Here is a 17,537-nt window from a genome sequence, read left to right as displayed (position 1 = left end):
ACGAGGTACAACTGAGCGGCGGTCCCTACGCTCAGTAAGTGCACGAGACAAACAGACAAGGGTACACAAAGCTAAGGGAAATGGGGCAGTTGCCCACGGCAACACTGTGAGCAACAAGAGTGGTGAACGAGCCGAGTCAAAGCAGGAGTGTACGAGGTACCAAACGCAGAGCAGGAGAGTAGTCAGTAAACCAGGGTCAGTATGGAGCAGGATCAAATAGTTAGAAGCTGTAGGTGGGCCAGGAAACCACACGAGAAGAATCACAAGCAAAGGAGGAACAGGAAAGGCAGGTATAAATAGACAGAGGGCGGGAGCTAGCTCCGTCTGGCCAGGCTGCGATAGGCTCTCCCACTCCTAAGCCTGCCAGCCTGAGTTGTGGAAGCTGGAGTCAGTCCCAGAGACATAGACTCAGGTGCAGACTGATTACCTATGGGCATATACACAGAAGTTGTGCCTGGCAGATCATTTACAGTATGAGGGGCCACCGGACCCTTTCTAAGTGGACCTGGTTTATTGGGGAAACGAAGGTGGAACTTCCTGACCAATACATCAGCGTGAACATCCCGGGCGGGTACCCAAGTCCTCTCCTCAGGCCCGTATCATCTCCAATGGACCAGGTACTGGAGGGAGCCTTGGACCATCTTGCTGTCCACAATCTTGGCCACCTCGAATTCCACCCCCTCAGGGGTGAGAACGGGAACAGGAGGTTTCCTCGAGGGAGCCAAGGACGGGGAGCAACGTTTAAGGAGGGAGGCATGAAACACGTCGTGTATTCGAAAAGATGGGGGCAGCTCCAGTCGGAAGGAGACAGGATTGAGGACTTCAATGACCTTATACGGCCCAATAAACCGGGGAGCAAACTTCTTGGACGGAACCCTAAGGCGCAAGTTCCTAGACGATAACCACACCAGATCCCCGACCATAAACAAGGGGTTAGCAGAACGTCTTCTATCAGCCTGATTTTTTGTACGCTCTGGGACGCCTCTAGGTTCTTCTGAACCTGGGCCCAGACTGTACACAGTACCTGATGAACGACCTCTACCTCGGGATTGTTGGAACTACCAGGTGAAAAGGAGGAGAACCGTGGATTAAACCCAAAATTACAGAAAAAGGGGCAGACCCCTGACGAGTTACTGACCCGGTTATTAAAGGAAAATTCGGCGAGGGGAATGAATGAGACCCAATCATATTGACAGTCAGAGATAAAACACCTTAAATATTGTTCTAGAGATTGATTAGTCCTCTCAGTTTGGCCATTAGTTTCAGGATGGAAGGCACAGGAGAAGAACAGATCAATCTCCAACTTTTTACAGAAGGCTCTCCAAAACAATGAAACTAATTGTACCCCTCTGTCCGAAACAATATTGACAGGGACCCCATGGAGAAGCAGGATGTGTTTGACAAACAAGGTAGCTAACGTCTTGGCATTGGGTAGTTTCTTGAGGGGCACAAAGTAGCACATCTTACTGAAGCGGTCTACTACAACCCACACCACCGACTTGCCTTGAGATGGAGCCAAATCGGTGATAAAATCCATGGAGATATGGGTCCAAGGTCTCTGGGGAATGGGCAAAGAACATAGTAAGCCCGCTGGTCGGGACCTGGGAGTCTTGGACCTAGTACAAACCTCACAAGCGGAGACGTAAGCCTTAACGTCTTTAGGCAACCCAGGCCACCAATAGTTTCTGGCAATGAGGTGTTTGGTACCCAGGACGCCTGGATGACCAGACAGTGCGGAGTCATGATTTTCCCTAAGTACCCTTAGCCAGAATTGCAGGGCAACAAACAGCTTGTCCTCAGGAAGGTTCCTGGGAGCTGAACCTTGATCAGCCGCAATTTCAGAGACTAAATCAGAATCAATAGAAGAAATGATTATACCAGGAGGAAAAATACAAGCAGGATCTTCCTCCGAAGGAGGGCTGGCCATGAAGCTACGCGACAGTGCATCGGCCTTAATATTTTTAGACCCAGCCCTATAGGTAACCAAAAAGTTGAATCTGGTAAAAAATAGCGCCCATCGAGCTTGTCTCGGGTTAGCCTCCAGGCAGATTCTAGGAAAACCAGATTCTTGTGGTCGGTAAGGACCGTTACCTGGGGCCTAGCCCCCTCCAGGAAGTGGGGCCACTCTTCAAATGCCCATTTAATGGCTAAGAGTTCGCGGTTGCCAATATCATAGTTACTCTCAGTGGGCGAAAACTTCCTGGAGAAGTAGGCACAGGGACGGAGATGGGTCAGGGAGCTGGTACCCTGGGACAAGACAGCCCCCACTCCCACCTCGGATGCGTCAACTTCCACGATAAATGGCTCCATTTGGTTGGGCTGAACCAGCACCGGGACCGAGATAAAGCACTTCTTAAGGACCTCAAAAGCCTGGATAGCCTCAGGAGGCCAGTGGAGGAGATCAGCACCTTTGCAAGTGAGGTCCGTAAGAGGCTTAGCGATGACCGAGAAGTTAGCAATAAATCTCCTGTAATAATTAGCGAAGCCCAAGAAACACTGTAACGCCTTCAGGGAGGCAGGTTGGACCCATTCCGCCACAGCCTGGACCTTGGCGGGGTCCATGCGGAATTCATGAGGAGTGAGGATATGACCCAAAAATGGTATCTCCTGTACCCCAAACACACATTTTTCGGTTTTCGCAAACAGTTTGTTTTTCCGAAGGACCTGGAGCACCTTCCTGACATGCTCAATGTGGGAGGACAAGTCCTTGGAAAACACCAGTATGTCATCAAGGTACACTACAAGAAATACCCCCAGGTAATCTCTTAAAATCTCATTTATGAAATTCTGGAAGACCGCAGGAGCATTACACAACCCAAAGGGCATGACGAGGTATTCGAAATGACCTTCGGGCATGTTAAACGCAGTCTTCCTCTCATCCCCCTCTTTGATGCGGATAAGGTTATACGCCCCCCGTAGATCAAACTTAGAGAACCATTGGGCCCTCTGAACCTGATTAAAGAGATCAGGAATCAAAGGAAGGGGATACTGGTTCCTTACAGTGACCTTATTCAAGTTACGGTAGTCAATGCATGGCCTAAGACCACCATCCTTCTTCCCTACGAAGAAGAAGCCAGCACCTACCGGAGAAGTAGAGGGGCGAATGTAACCCTTGGCCAGGCATTCCTGGATATACTCTCTCATGGCTTCACGTTCGGGACAAGAAAGATTAAATATCCTACCCTTAGGGAGCTTAGCTCCTGGTACCAATTCGATAGCGCAATCGTATTCTCTATGAGGAGGTAACACTTCGGAGGCCTCCTTAGAGAAAACATCAGCGAAGTCCTGAACAAACTCAGGTAGCGTGTTCACCTGCTCAGGGGGAGAAATAGAATTAACAGCAAAACATGACGTCAAGCATTCATTACCTCATTTGGTAAGCTCCCCAGTATTCCAGTCAAACGTGGGATTATGCAACTGCAATCAGGGAAGGCCTAAAACCAAATCGGACGATAATCCCTGCATCAACAGTACAGAGCACTGCTCCAAATGCATGGAGCCAACAAGGAGTTCAAAAACAGGGGTATGCTGTGTAAAATAACCATTAGCAAGAGGAGTGAAGTCGATACCCACTACCGGGACAGGTTTAGGCAAATCAATCAAAGGCATAGCTAGAGACATAGCAAATTCCACAGACATGATATTAGCAGAAGACCCTGAATCCACGAAGGCACTGCCGGTAGCAGACCTACCACCAAAAGAGACCTGAAAGGGAAGAAAGATTTTATTACGTTTCATATTTACGGGAAATACCTGTGCGCCCAAGTGACCTACCCGATGATCACTTAGGCGCGGAAGTTTTCCGGCTGCTTATTCTTACGCCTAGGACAGGTGCTCACTTGATGCTGGTCATCCCCACAATAGAAGCAGAGACCATTCTTCCTGCGGAACTCTCTACGTTGTCGGGGGGACACGGAGGCCCCGAGTTGCATAGGTACCTCCGAGTCTTCCGTGGAAGAGCAAAGCAACGGGACCTCGGGAGGCATCATGGGGGAGTCAGAGGGGAAAACACAAAAACGTTCAAGTTGTCGTTCCCTGAGACGTCGGTCAAGTCGTACCGCTAAAGCCATAACCTGGTCTAGGGAGTCAGAAGCGGGATAGCTAACTAGCAAGTCTTTCAGGGCGTTCGACAGACCCAACCTAAACTGGCACCTTAAGGCAGGGTCATTCCACCGAGAAGCTTTGCACCACTTCCTAAAGTCAGAACAATACTCCTCAACAGGTCTCTTACCCTGACGTAAGGTCACCAGCTGACTCTCGGCAAAGGCAGTCCTGTCAGTCTCGTCATAAATGAGTCCGAGAGCAGAAAAGAAACGATCAACGGAGGAAAGTTCAGGGGCGTCAGGAGCCAAGGAGAAGGCCCACTCTTGGAGCCCTTCCTGGAGCCGGGACATAATTATACCCACCCGCTGGCTCTCAGAACCTGAGGAGTGAGGCTTTAAGCGAAAGTAGAGCCTACAACTCTCCCGAAAGGAGAGAAAAGTCCTCCGGTCCCCTGAGAACCGGTCAGGCAACTTGAGGTGGGGTTCAAGAGGTGAGGGGCACTACCATGGTAGCATCAGGCTGGTTGACCCTCTGAGCCAGGGCCTGGACCTGTAGGGAGAGACCCTGCATTTGCTGGGCCAGGGTCTCAAGGGGGTCCATAGTAGAGTCAGAGACCAGGGTAGACTAGGTATATGGGCTTGTGATTATGTAATGATGGGGGTAGGGAAACGGACAAGTGAGCCCTAATCTACCCGCCACTCTGTCCCTGCCTACTTGCAACGACCCGCCCTAGGCGACGGGGTACAACTGGGCGGCGGTCCCTACGCTCAGTAAGTGCACGAGACAAACAGACAAGGGTACACAAAGCTAAGGGAAATGGGGCAGTTGCCCACGGCAACACCGTGAGCAACAAGAGTGGTGAACGAGCCGAGTCAAACCAGGAGTGTACGAGGTACCAAACGCAGAGCTGGAGAGTAGTCAGTAAGCCAGGGTCAGTATGGAGCAGGATCAAATAGTTAGAAGCTGTAGCTGGGTCAGGAAACCACACGAGAAGAATCACAAGCAAAGGAGTAAGAGGAAAGGCAGGTATAAATAGACAGAGGGCGGGAGCTAGCTCCGTCTGGCCAGGCTGCGATAGGCTCCTAAGCCTGCCAGCCTGAGTGGTGGAAGCTGGAGTCAGTCTCAGAGACATATACTCAGGTGCAGACTGATTACCTATGGGCGTATACACAGAAGTTGTGCCTGGCAGATCCTTTACAGTCGGATTTCGCTCTACGAACGAGCTTGGTTTTGGTCTGTGTGGGAGCGGCGCACGCAACTGAGAATGGAACGGCTCCCGTTTGCATTCTCTATGGGGTTGTATGTGCCGTATAGCATCTCTGTATGTTTCGTTAATCGACACATACAGAGATGAAAAAAAAAATGGCAGTCCCCATAGAGAAGTAAAAGTAAGAATACATTAAAAAGTTAAAAATGAGAACACAATTAAATAAAATTTTTGTTAATATTATATTAAAAGCACTATAATAAAAAAAAAATCATGACACCTTCCCATTAAGGTTGTGTTCACATCTGTGTTCAGGGCTCCGTTGTTCTGCTCCGTCAAAGGAGCAGAACAAGAATACGGGAATCGCTGGATCCGGCGCTTGACGGAATCTGATGGCACCTGATGGAACTCTTTCACTTTAATGGGTTCCATTGTTATTTTACGGGATAAAATAGCGCTGAATGCTGCGCTATTTTGTCCAGCAAATTACGGAACCTGTAAACAGGGCCTAACCTGAACAACAGTTTACCATTTACCATTGTTTCTGTAAAAGCACATTCTCCATGATTCCTGAGTGGACAGGCTCTTCCTAGTGTTCTCTCTCCTCTCTCACAGCATGAGCTTCACAGAGACACCAGGGAGAGCTACTTCTTATGCAGCAGTAGTAGTAGTAGTAGTACTTTAGACTTCTTTTGTAGATAAGCAAGAAGTAGGAGAAAGGTGGAAAGGAGTATGACCAGTGGTGTAACTACCACCATAGCAGCTGTAGCGGCTGCTACGGGGTCCGCAGCATGAGGGGGCCTGTGCCACCCGCCGGCACGGCGCCCCCCATGCCCGGAGGCTCCGCTAGCAGCCGCTATGGCTGCTACAGTGCGACGCCACTGAAGGGGTTGTTCCTACAAAATACATGCATCCCCTATCCACAGGATGTGGGATGCATGTGTGATCGCTGGGACGCCCAGCCATAAGGAGAACGGGGGACCGAAAGTCCCCCGAAGTTCTCCATGACAAACCTCGGACTTCCGGGGTCTGTCTGCAGCTCCATAGAAATGAATTGTGCACTGGTCACGCTTGTGCGCATGCGTGACCAGTGCACCTTTCATTTTTATTGAACTGCGCAGACTCCGGAAGTCCGAGGTTTATCATGGAGAAGTTGGGGGGACTTTCGGTCCCCCGTTCTCCTTATGGCTGCCAGCGATCACACATGTATGCCCTATCCTGTGGATAGAGGATACATCTCTTTTGTAGGACAAACTATAGGCCGTTTTTTTTTGGGGGGGCTATATGGCGTTACCTACAGGGGGGGTTTGTATGGCGTTATCTACAGGGGGGTCTGTAAGGCGTTATCTACAGGGGGGTCTGTATGGCGTTATCTACAGGGGGGTCTGTATGGTGTTATCTACAGCGGGGTCTGTATGGCGTTATCTACAGGGGGTTCTGTATGGTGCTTTCTACAGGGGGGTTCTGTATGGCGTTATCTACAGGGGGGGTCTGTATGGCGTTATCTACAGGGGGTTCTGTATGCCGTTATCTACAGGGGGGTCTGTATGGCGTTATCTAAAGGGGGGGTATGTATGGCGTTATCTACAGGGGGGTCTGTATGATGTTATCTACAGGGGGGGTCTGTATTTAGTTATCTACAGGGGGGGTCTGTATGCCGTTATCTACAGTGGGGGTTCTGTATGGTGTTATCTAGAGGGGGGTCTGTATGGCGTTATCTACAGGGGGGTCTGTATGACGTTATCTACGGGGGTATGTATGGCGTTATTTAGGGGGGTCTGTATGACGTTATCTACAGGGGTGGTCTGTATGGCGTCATCTACAAGGGGGGTCTGTATGGCGTTATCTACAGGGGGTCTGTATGGCGTTATCTACAGGGGGTATGTATGGCGTTATTTAGGGGGGTCTGTATGACGTTATCTACAGGGGTGGTCTGTATGGCGTCATCTACAAGGGGGGTCTGTATGGCGTTATCTACAGGGGGTCTGTATGGCGTTATCTACAGGGGGGTTCGTATGGTGTTATCTACAGGGGGGTCTGTATGGCATTATCTACAGGGGGTTCTGTATGGCGTTATCTACAGGGGGGGTTCTGTATGGCGTTATCTACAGGGGGGAATGTATGGCGTTATCTACAGGGGGGTTTTGTATGGCGTTAGCTACAGGGGGGGTTCTGTATGGTGTTAACTACAGGGGGTCTGTATGATGTTATCTACAGGGGGGGTCTGTATGGCATTATCTACAGGGGGGTCTGTATGGCGTTATCTACAGGTGGGCTGTATGGCGTTATCTACAGGGGGGCTGTATGGCGTTATCTACAGGGGGGCTGTATGGCGTTATCTACAGGGGGGCTGTATGGCGTTATCTACAGGGGGGCTGTATGGGGTTATCTACAGGGGGGTCTATATGGCTTTATCTATAGGTGGGGGGGTCTGTCTGGCGTTATCTACAGGAAGGCTGTATGGCGTTATCTACAGGGGGGGTCTGTCTGGCGTTATCTACAGGGGGGTCTGTATGGCGTTATCTACAGGGGGGGTCTGTCTGGCGTTATCTACAGGGGGGCTGTATGGCGTTATCTACAGCGGGGCTGTATGGCGTTATCTACAAGTGGGATTGGGGCTGTAAGACGTTATCTACAGGGGGCTGTGTATGGTGCTGTCTATAGGGGGGCGCTGTGTGGTGGAATCCATAGGGAGGCACTATCTCTAAGGGGGGGGGGATTGTGTGATACCCAGTGGAGGGGGGCCCAGTCAAAACGTTGCTATGGGGCCTAGTTACGCCCCTGAGTAAGACTGCAGGATCAGAATACACAAGGCGTGTTTTTCCAGTTTGTTACCATGGAGACACCTACTGTAGCTCTGCAAAGGAGCTATAGACCCAAAAAGGTAGGATGTTTTCATTCAGGAGTATTTGTAAAGTTACATCATTTTTAATTTCAGTTGTATAGGAGCAATAAAAGACGGTTGTGAAGGTGTACATAGCCTTTAACAGACTTTTATTAAACTGTGTTGTCACTGCTGAAAGATATGTTGACAGTAAGAAACACTCTGTTGTTTAACTAAGAGTTAGTTACTTACCTTATCCCAATCCAGGGCTAGTCTCCAACTCACAGCGGCCGGCTCTATGCACATAAAGGTTTAAGAAGAAGGATCCACTGGAGTACTTTCTGTATTGCTAGTTTTTGTATAGATCTTCACTTGAAGCCTGACCTTAGCCTTGCCTCTAAATTTTGCCTTTGTCCTGCTCCTTCAGATTTGTTGCCTGCCATTTCTTTTTCAACTTCCTGTTATGAACTTCTGGCCCAAAGCGGACTTGGGGAGGGCAGATGTGGCAATCTCCCCACCCAAGACCACAGCATCATTTTTTATATAGGCCGATTCCAATCATACTTACCTATCTCACTTCCAGATTTCTCTTTCACTTCAGAATCTGTTGTCATCAGGAAGTAGTGTACGGCGAGTAGTGTACGGCGAGCGGTGCCTGCAGCTGAAGGGCTTGGAGCGGGAGTTGGGGTCAGGAGCCGGGAGTAGTGAATATAAGTGTTTGAACCTGTGTCTGAATATTTTTTTTCTGTGGTCTGGAGTGTAAGTAATTAAGGGGGTCTGCTTAGCTTAGGGTTCTGGTCTGGTGTCGTATTAGTTCTGGGGCTCTGGTCTAAGGTCTGATTATTTTAAGGAATCTGATCTGGGATCCGTATTAGTTTAAGGGGTCTGCGGTCTAATTCATTTAAGGGGTCTAATCTGGGGTCTATATTAGTTTAGTGGGTCTGGAGTCTGATTAATTTAAGGTGTCTGGTATGTGGTCTGAATTTATTTATGTTGCTAGAGAGGTTTGGGGATGGCTGCAGATTCAAGGGGCCAAAGATGTCTAGGCAGTAAACTCTGTAATCAGAAGAGTTGTCTTAGATGTCTGGACAGCATGGAGAAGAAAAAGGAAAGAGAACGGCTACAATCAGAGAAGATGTCACCTGTGAGTCACTGGATTTATAGAGTAGCTGCCACCTCTACTGACATGTCTGTTTCAAGAATCCACTTCTCCAATGAGTACGGTAACAGAGTTATTATTATACATAAACTTAGCTGTGGATTAATCCAGAAGATGACTTAAAAAGCATCAAAGATACTGTATAAAGTGTAGATAAATGTTTGACAAACTTTTGACATGTCATAGTGACATGTCAGAAGTTTGGATTGGTGGGGGTCCGAGCACTGAGACCCCACCAATCGCTAGAACGAAGCAGCTGAAGCCGATAAATGTATCGTGTACGGACTCAATAGAATGTCTATGAGCCCGTACTCCGATACATTTATTTCCGGAAAAGCCTAACAGACACAAAGCGGCTGAGTGCTCACACGAGTGCTTCAGCTGCTTCGTTCTAACTATTGGTGGGGGTCCCGTGCTTGGACCCCCACCAATCCAAACTTCTGACATGTCACTATGACATGTCAGAAGTTTGTTATACGTTTAGCTAAACTTTAAAAGTTTTATTAGTTCTTTGTTTGCTCATTCAATTGGGGATAAATATCATATGACAAGCTTACTTCTATTTAAAGAGTATCTGTCACTAGTTTAGTAATGCCCAATCTCCTCGCTAATATCTAATCTAATAGGCGCTGTTACACTGATAATGCTAAATTGTGTCCCACAAAGTTTATTATTTTAAAAGTTATGACCTTTTTTCTAAATATGCAAATGAGGCTATACTAGACAAGTGGGTGTCAACACCAGCGATTCTCCTGAGGTGGAGCTACCTCACAGCCTGCCCTATCAGCATAAAGCTGCTTCACACACAGTATGAGAGACTGAGGCTGGAGGGAAGGGGACCACCTAGAACAGTGGTTCTGGTGGCATATGAAAGATTCTAATCTTTCATGTGGCACCAGAATCGCAGTTCTAGCAGTGAAACAACTGAAGGTATCACCTGTTTAAAATACAGTCGGGAATGGAAGCTGTATACTATATGATCACGCTCTGTTCCTGGGCTGGGAAGGGGGAGAAGCTGTATGATGCAGATTGGACACGTCATACAGAAAACATTACACCGCCCATAGTGAAAATAATTGAGTTACCTCCCATTTGGCAAGTATAGCCAAATTAGCATATTTCGAAAAATGCACATAACTTTGCAAATAATAAACGTTTATGGAAAAAAAATACACTGTAGTTATCAGCATGACAGCGTCTAATAGATTAGTTAGGAGATAGAGAATTAATAAACTAGTGACAGATCCTCTTTAAGAACCAATCAAAATTGTTTCAAACTCTCTTGAAACCACATTATCTGCAATGCCATGTAATCTGAATACTTCAGAAATCATCAGTTCAGCAATTTAATTTGCAATGGGCATTCTCTTTGAAAATAATTGATCATATTTGGTCCACTACAACAGGGATGGTATTCATTCTTTGGAAGGAGATTGATAAACCACAAAATCCAAACAAAATGAGCTCCAATTACAAGATGCAAAGATGAGTAGTTGTACAAATGTAAATGAGAAGAGAGTGACGTCAGCACAATCTAAACATGATGAAACATTCAGTTATGCTTTATTCAGACAAGCGGGAATTCCATCCGTGCAACGCGCGTGATTTGCACGCGCGTTGCACGGACATACATTAGTCTATGGGGCCGTGCGGACATGTGCGTGATTTTTACTCAGCATGAGTCCGCTGAAAAAAACTCACGACATGTCTGTTCATTGGGCGTTTTGCGCGAATCAAGCACCCATTGAAGTCAATGGGTGCATGAATACAACGCATGCTGCACGGAAGCACTTCCGTGCGAACTGAGTGATTCGCGCAACAGCTGTCAAAAGGATGAATGAAAACAGAAAAGCACCACGTGCTTTTCTGTTTACGAACATCCAAACAGAGTGTCATTATGATGGCGGCTGCACGAAAAGCACGCAGCCGCGCATCATATGCTGCAGCCACACGGAGCTGTTAAGTGGCTTTTGCGCACGCAAAACGCTGCATTTTTGCGTGCGCAAAAACGCCACGCTCGTGTGAACCCAGCCTTAGGTCCAGACAGGGGCGTAGCTAAAGGCTCATGGGTCCCGATGCAAAAATTCTTACTAGGCCCCCCCCCCCCCCCGCAAACTCCTCATGGCCGACGGTCCGCAGCTTTCAGCTGCATCGCTGGGTCTTCTTTGTGACACAACAATGCAGCACTAGCAGCCGGGGCGTCACTAAGGCTGGGTTCCCACACCCTATTTACAGACGTAATTCGGGCGTTTTCGCATTGAATTACGTCTGAAAATGCGGCTCAAAAGCGTTGGCAAACATCTGCCCATTGACTTGAATGGGTCTTACGATGTTTTGTGCCGACTGCCATTTTTTTTACGCGCCGCTGTCAAAAGGCGGCGCGTAAAAAAGACGCCCGCGTCAAAGAAGTGCCTGTCACTTCTTCAGACGTAAATGGAGCCGTTTTCCATGGACTCCATAGAGAAACAGCTCCAATTACGTCCGTAATGGACGCAGCGAAAGATGCCTGCACATGCCATTACGGCTGAAATTACGGTGCTGTTTTCTCCTGAAAACAGCACCGTAATTTCAACCGTAACGGACGCTGCCGTGTGAACATACCCTCAGGGCTTAAAATGTCAGGGGAAATAGCCCCAATACATATGTGTCCGCCCAAAAAAAAGTGTGTGTATAGGAGACAGCACAGCATATCTATAGCACTACGACCCTATAAACTATGGATAGGATTAGATACGGCGGCTCAGCAGACAGTATCACACATGATAGGATTAGATACAGTGGCTCAGAAGGCAGTATCACACATGATAGGATTAGATACAGTGGCTCAGCAGACAGTATCACACATGATAGGATTAGATACAGTGGCCCAGCAGATAGTATCACACATGATATGATTAGATACAGTGGCTCAGCAGACAGTACCACACATGATAGGATTAGATAGAGTGGCTCAGCAGACAGTACCACACATGATAGGATTAGATACAGTGGCTCAGAAGGCAGTATCACACATGATAGGATTAGATACAGTGGCTCAGCAGACAGTATCACACATGATCGGATTAGATATAGGGCCCAGCAGACAGTATCACACAAGATACGATGTGATACAGGGCCCAGCAGACAGTATCACACATGATTGGATTAGATACAGGGCCCAGCAGACAGTATCACACATGATAGGATTAGATACAGGGCCCAGCTCGCTGACATTGCGGCTCCAGCGCTAGACCCAGGATAGGTAAGAATAATAATTTTGCTTCTTTATGTGTTACTGATTATTTTTGTGTGTCTGTGTTTTTTTACAGGTTCGGTTGTTGGACTTCGGATTCGAGGACTTCAATGACGGTGTTTTTTTTATTCTCAATAAAATGGTTAATGAGGGTTGTGTTTTTTTATTTCAATAAAATATTTTTTCTATGTGCTTGTATCTTTTTAAACTTTATTATCACCGCCTTAGTAATGGCCGCTGGCTGATTGACAGCCTCCATTACTAAGGCGAGGCTTAATGTTAGCCGGTGCATAGGCTACACTAACACCCATTATTACCCCTTTACCCACCGCCACCAGGAGTACTGGGAAGAGCCGGGTACGAACCAGTACCCGTCCATCTGTAGTGACGGGCAGGCACCGGGGTGGCCGCAGACTGGTAGTATTAGGCTGGGGAAGGCCAAAAACAGTGGCCCTTCCCACCCTGGTAATGCTGCCTGCTGCTGCTGTGTTGTATCTGGCTGGTTATGAAAATTGGGTGGGACCCCACATCGTTCTTTCCAATTATTATATATTTTTTTTAAATGACGTGGGGTCCCCCCCATTTTTCATAACCAGCCAGATACAATAAAGCAGCAGCAGCCTAGCATCACCAGGGTAGGAAGGGCCACTGTTTTTGGCCTTTCCCCTCCTGATAATACCAGCCTGCGGCCACCCCAGTGGCCGACCATCACTACAGATGGTCAAGTACTGGATCGTACCCGGCTCTTCCCAGCACCTCTGGTGGCGGTGGGTACCGGGGTAATAAAGGGGGTTAGTGTTCACCTCTCCACCGGCTAACACTAAGCCCCGCCTTAGCAATGGATGCTGTCAATCAGCCGGCGGCCATTACTAAGGCGGTAGTAATATAGTTTAAAAAAAAACACAAAGACATAGAAAAAATATTTTATTGAAATAAAAAAAAAACACACAACCCTCGTTAACCATTTTATTGATAATAAAAAAAAAAGCCGTCATCGAAGTAGTCCTGGAATCCGACGTAGTCCAACGACCGAACCTGTAAGAAAACACACAAAAAAACCGATTAGTAAGACGTGTTAGGCTTAGATACAGGGCCCATGTGTGATACTGTCTGTGGGACCCTGTATCTGAGCCTACCACAAGGTAGGCTTAGATACAGGGTCCAGCAGACAGTAATGTTATACAGTATAAGATTACTGTGTGCCGGGGCCCTGTATCTAAGCCTACAGTGTGGTAGGCTTAGATACAGGGTCCCACAGACAGGATCACACATGGGCCATGTATCTAAGCCTACCATGTGATTGTCTTAGATACAGGACCCAGCAGACAGGATCACATAATCTGTGATCCTGTCTCATGGGCCCCCTAAGCCTGCTACATCGTAGGCTTAAAGGGGTTGTGCAGTCCCTAAACATTGATCGCCTGTCCTCAGGATAGTCCATCAATAGATGATGTGTCCGGGGTCAGTCTCCCGGGACCCGCCAATCAGCTGTTGTGAAGGGGCCGCAGCACTCGTACGAGAGCTGCTTCCCCTTCTTTTCACTACTCGCTCACACTGTGAATCGCCGACACGGATTCACAGTGTGACCGGAATCAAGTGACAGGAATGAAGGGGAGCAGCTCTCGTACGTGTGCTGCGGCCCCTTCACAACAGCTGATTGGCGGGTCCCAGGAGTCGGACCCCGCCAGTCAGGGCAACTAATCTTACCTTCCTCTTCAGCCGCGGCGGAAGTCCTGTCCTTTTCGATGTTGTGCGCGGCTCATAGCGCTGTGACGTCATGCGCTGCGCACAGCGCTGTGACGTCAGGACCTCCGCTGCGATCCGGAACCAGGAAGGTAAGTACAGTCTGTTACTATAGTAACAGGGGCCCGCGGCCCGAGTTACTATAGTAACTTTTTATTGATGTGGTGCGGGGGGCTGTGGGCCCCCCTGGCTTCGGGGCCCGACCGCAATTGCGACCACTGCGACCCCTATAGCTACGCCAGTGTATGTATGTGTGTGTTTATTTATATATATGTATATATATATATATATATATATATATATATATATATATATATATATATATATATATATTTATTTCTAGATAGATAGAAAATAGATATGATATAAATAGATAGATATTGATAAATGGAGATAAGTAGATAAAGATGGATGGATATGAGAGATAGATAGATTAGATAGATAGATAGATAGATAGATAGATAGATAGATAGATAGATAGATAGATAGATAGATAGATAGATAGATAGATAGATAGATAGATAGATAGATAGATAGATAGATAGATACAGGAGATAGAATAGACAGACAGATAGATAGATGGTCAGCCCTGAGGTGTGACAGCTCAGCATGACACACAGTGAAGGGGTTAATAGTTGCTACTTACATCTGGTGTAGGGGTCAGAGAGCAGCAGTAGTCAGGATTCCTGAGCTCTGTAACAGTGGACACTGCGGCTCGTACTGCCGGGGAGGAGCAGCAGCACACGATCTTCTTACTGTAGCCATTCCTTTCCCTTGCACAGATCACAAGGAAGAGGCAAACAGCAAGAAGTGAGCTGATTGGGTGGACAGCACAGTGGGCGGAGCTGGGTCTCGGAAAATTATTGATAGATGAATCCACCAATCTTACAACACCCTCTTGTTCCCCCTCCACGCTATGACTCTGACAGTCAAGCTGCCACCGGGTCTCTTTTGTACCCCAGCAGGGACCAGCAATGCAGAGAAATCATTGCAGCGCTAGTGTGGTGAGGGGGGCCTGCGGGCCCCCCTAGCTACGGGGCCCGGTCGCAGTTGCGACCCCTATAGCTACGCCACTGGGTCCAGAATTATTTGGACAGTTACACAATCTTCATGATTTGGTCTCTGCATGCCACCACATTGGATTTGAAATGAAAGAACAAAGATGCAATTGAAGTGTAAACTTTCAGGTTTAATTCAAGGGGTTGAACAAACATATCCTGTGAAACGTTTAGGAATTGCAACTATTTTTCTACACAGCCTCCTTCTTTCAGGGGCTCAAAAGTAATTGGACAAATTAACATTACCATAAATAAAAAAAAGAATATTTAATACTTTGTAGAGAATCCTTGGCAGGCAATGACTGCATCTGTTTTCAGTTGTTGTTTGTTTATGGGTCTTTTTTTTGTCTTAAAGAGGCTCTGTCACCAGATTTTGCAGCCCCTATCTGCTATTGCAGCAGATCGGCGCTGCAATGTAGATTACAGTAACGTTTTTATTTTTTAAAAACGAGCATTTTTGGCCAAGTTATGACCATTTTCGTATTTATGCAAATGAGGCTTGCAAAAGTACAACTGGGCGTGTTGAAAAGTAAAAGTACAACTGGGCGTGTATTATGTCCGTACATCGGGGCGTGTTTACTACTTTTACTAGCTGGGCGTTCTGATGAGAAGTATCATCCACTTCTCTTCAGAACGCCCAGCTTCTGGCAGTGCAGATCTGTGACGTCACTCACAGGTCCTGCATCGTGTCGGCACCAGAGGCTACAGTTGATTCTGCAGCAGCATCAGCATTTGCAGGTAAGTAGCTACATCGACTTACCTGCAAACGCCGATGCTGCTGCAGAATCATCTGTAGCCTCTGGTGCCGACACGATGCAGGACCTGTGAGTGACGTCACAGCGTGATCTCTGGAGAACACGGCTGTGTCTGCACTGCCAGAAGCTGGGCGTTGTGAAGAGAAGTGGATGACACTTCTATACACAACGCCCAGCTAGTAAAAGTAGTAAACACGCCCCGATGTACGCACATAATACACGCCCAGTTGTACTTTTACTTTTCAACACGCCCAGTTGTACTTTTGCAAGCCTCATTTGCATAAATACGAAAATGGTCATAACTTGGCCAAAAATGCTCGTTTTTTAAAAATAAAAACGTTACTGTAATCTACATTGCAGCGCCTATCTGCTGCAATAGCAGATAGGGGCTGCAAAATCTGGTGACAGAGCCTCTTTAAGCAAGTGAAATGCATGCTCGATCGGGTTGAGATCTGTTGATTGACTTGGCCATTGCAGAACATTCCACTTATTTGCCTTAAAAAAAACTCCTGCATTGCTTTCGCAGTATGTTTTGGGTCATTGTCCATCTGTACTGTGAAGCGACGTCCAATCAACCTTGCTGCTTTTGGTTGAATCTGAGCAGACAGGATATCCCCGAACACTTCAGAATTCATCTGGCTGCTTCTGTCTTCATTCACATCATCAATAAACACTAGTGACCCTGCGTCTTTGGCAGCCATGTATGCCCATGCCATCACACTGCCTCCACCATGTTTTACAAAGGATGTGGTGTGCTTTGGATCATGAGCTGCTCCAAGCTGTCACATTGGGTATGTGGATCCATTGGGCCATACCGCCTTGACGGTATGGCAGCTGGCCAACAAGAGACAGGTCACAGTCTATAGTTCATATAGCATACCTGTGGTAGCTCAGACAGTAGCAAGACAGGCTCGGCTGGGACTAGGCAGCAGGCAGGCTCCAGGCGTGGTGTAGCAAAACAGGTGTGGTATACAGCACAGCATGACTTCAGCTCAACACGGTACTTGACCAGGATAGCACGGGATACAGGTTACAAGTAGCAGGAACGGGAAACACTGGGAAACACTAGGAGACCATTTGCTTAGACAGACTAGGGTACAACAACAACGCTCAGGCATTGCAGGGAGGGGCACAGCCCTTCTTATAGCCCAGGGTGCTCTGGTAGCAATCAGCTCAATCTCCCACCTGTGTGCGCTTTGGCTCCTTAAGTCTGGACTGAGCTCGCGTGCGCACCCTGGTGGTCACTGAGGAACAGGACGGCCGCATGTGCAGACATCTCTGGAGAGAAGGGCATCGACTGGATGGAAGGAGTTCGTGGTCAGCGACCACGGATGTTACACAAGCCTTCTCCATACTTTTCCTCTCATCATTCTGGTACAGGTTGATCTTAGTTTTATGCTGTTCCAGAACTGTGCTGGCTTCTTTAGATGTTGTTTGGCAAAGTCTAATCTGGCCTTTCTATTTTTGAGGCTGATTAATGGTTTGCACCTTGAGGTGAACCCTCTGTATTTGCTC

The 17,537-nt window shown here is 47.6% G+C and overlaps 1 protein-coding gene across 1 annotated transcript in view; it reads right to left on the bottom strand.

Moving 5' to 3' along the window:
- GPR61 (G protein-coupled receptor 61) overlaps positions 1 to 14,984 on the bottom strand; it is a 64,565-nt gene extending 49,581 nt beyond the window's left edge. Inside the window, exon 1 of the mRNA XM_075853639.1 lies at positions 14,856 to 14,984. The gene's annotated coding sequence lies outside the window, so the exon portion shown is untranslated. The remainder of the gene's footprint in view (positions 1 to 14,855) is intronic.
- Positions 14,985 to 17,537: the final 2,553 nt, after the last annotated feature.

This window comes from Rhinoderma darwinii, chromosome 2 (genome assembly GCF_050947455.1).
Source record: "Rhinoderma darwinii isolate aRhiDar2 chromosome 2, aRhiDar2.hap1, whole genome shotgun sequence".
Lineage (NCBI taxonomy): Eukaryota > Metazoa > Chordata > Amphibia > Anura > Rhinodermatidae > Rhinoderma > Rhinoderma darwinii.
Note: the sequence above shows the minus strand (reverse complement) of the source record. Positions and strands in the feature narration are given on the sequence as shown.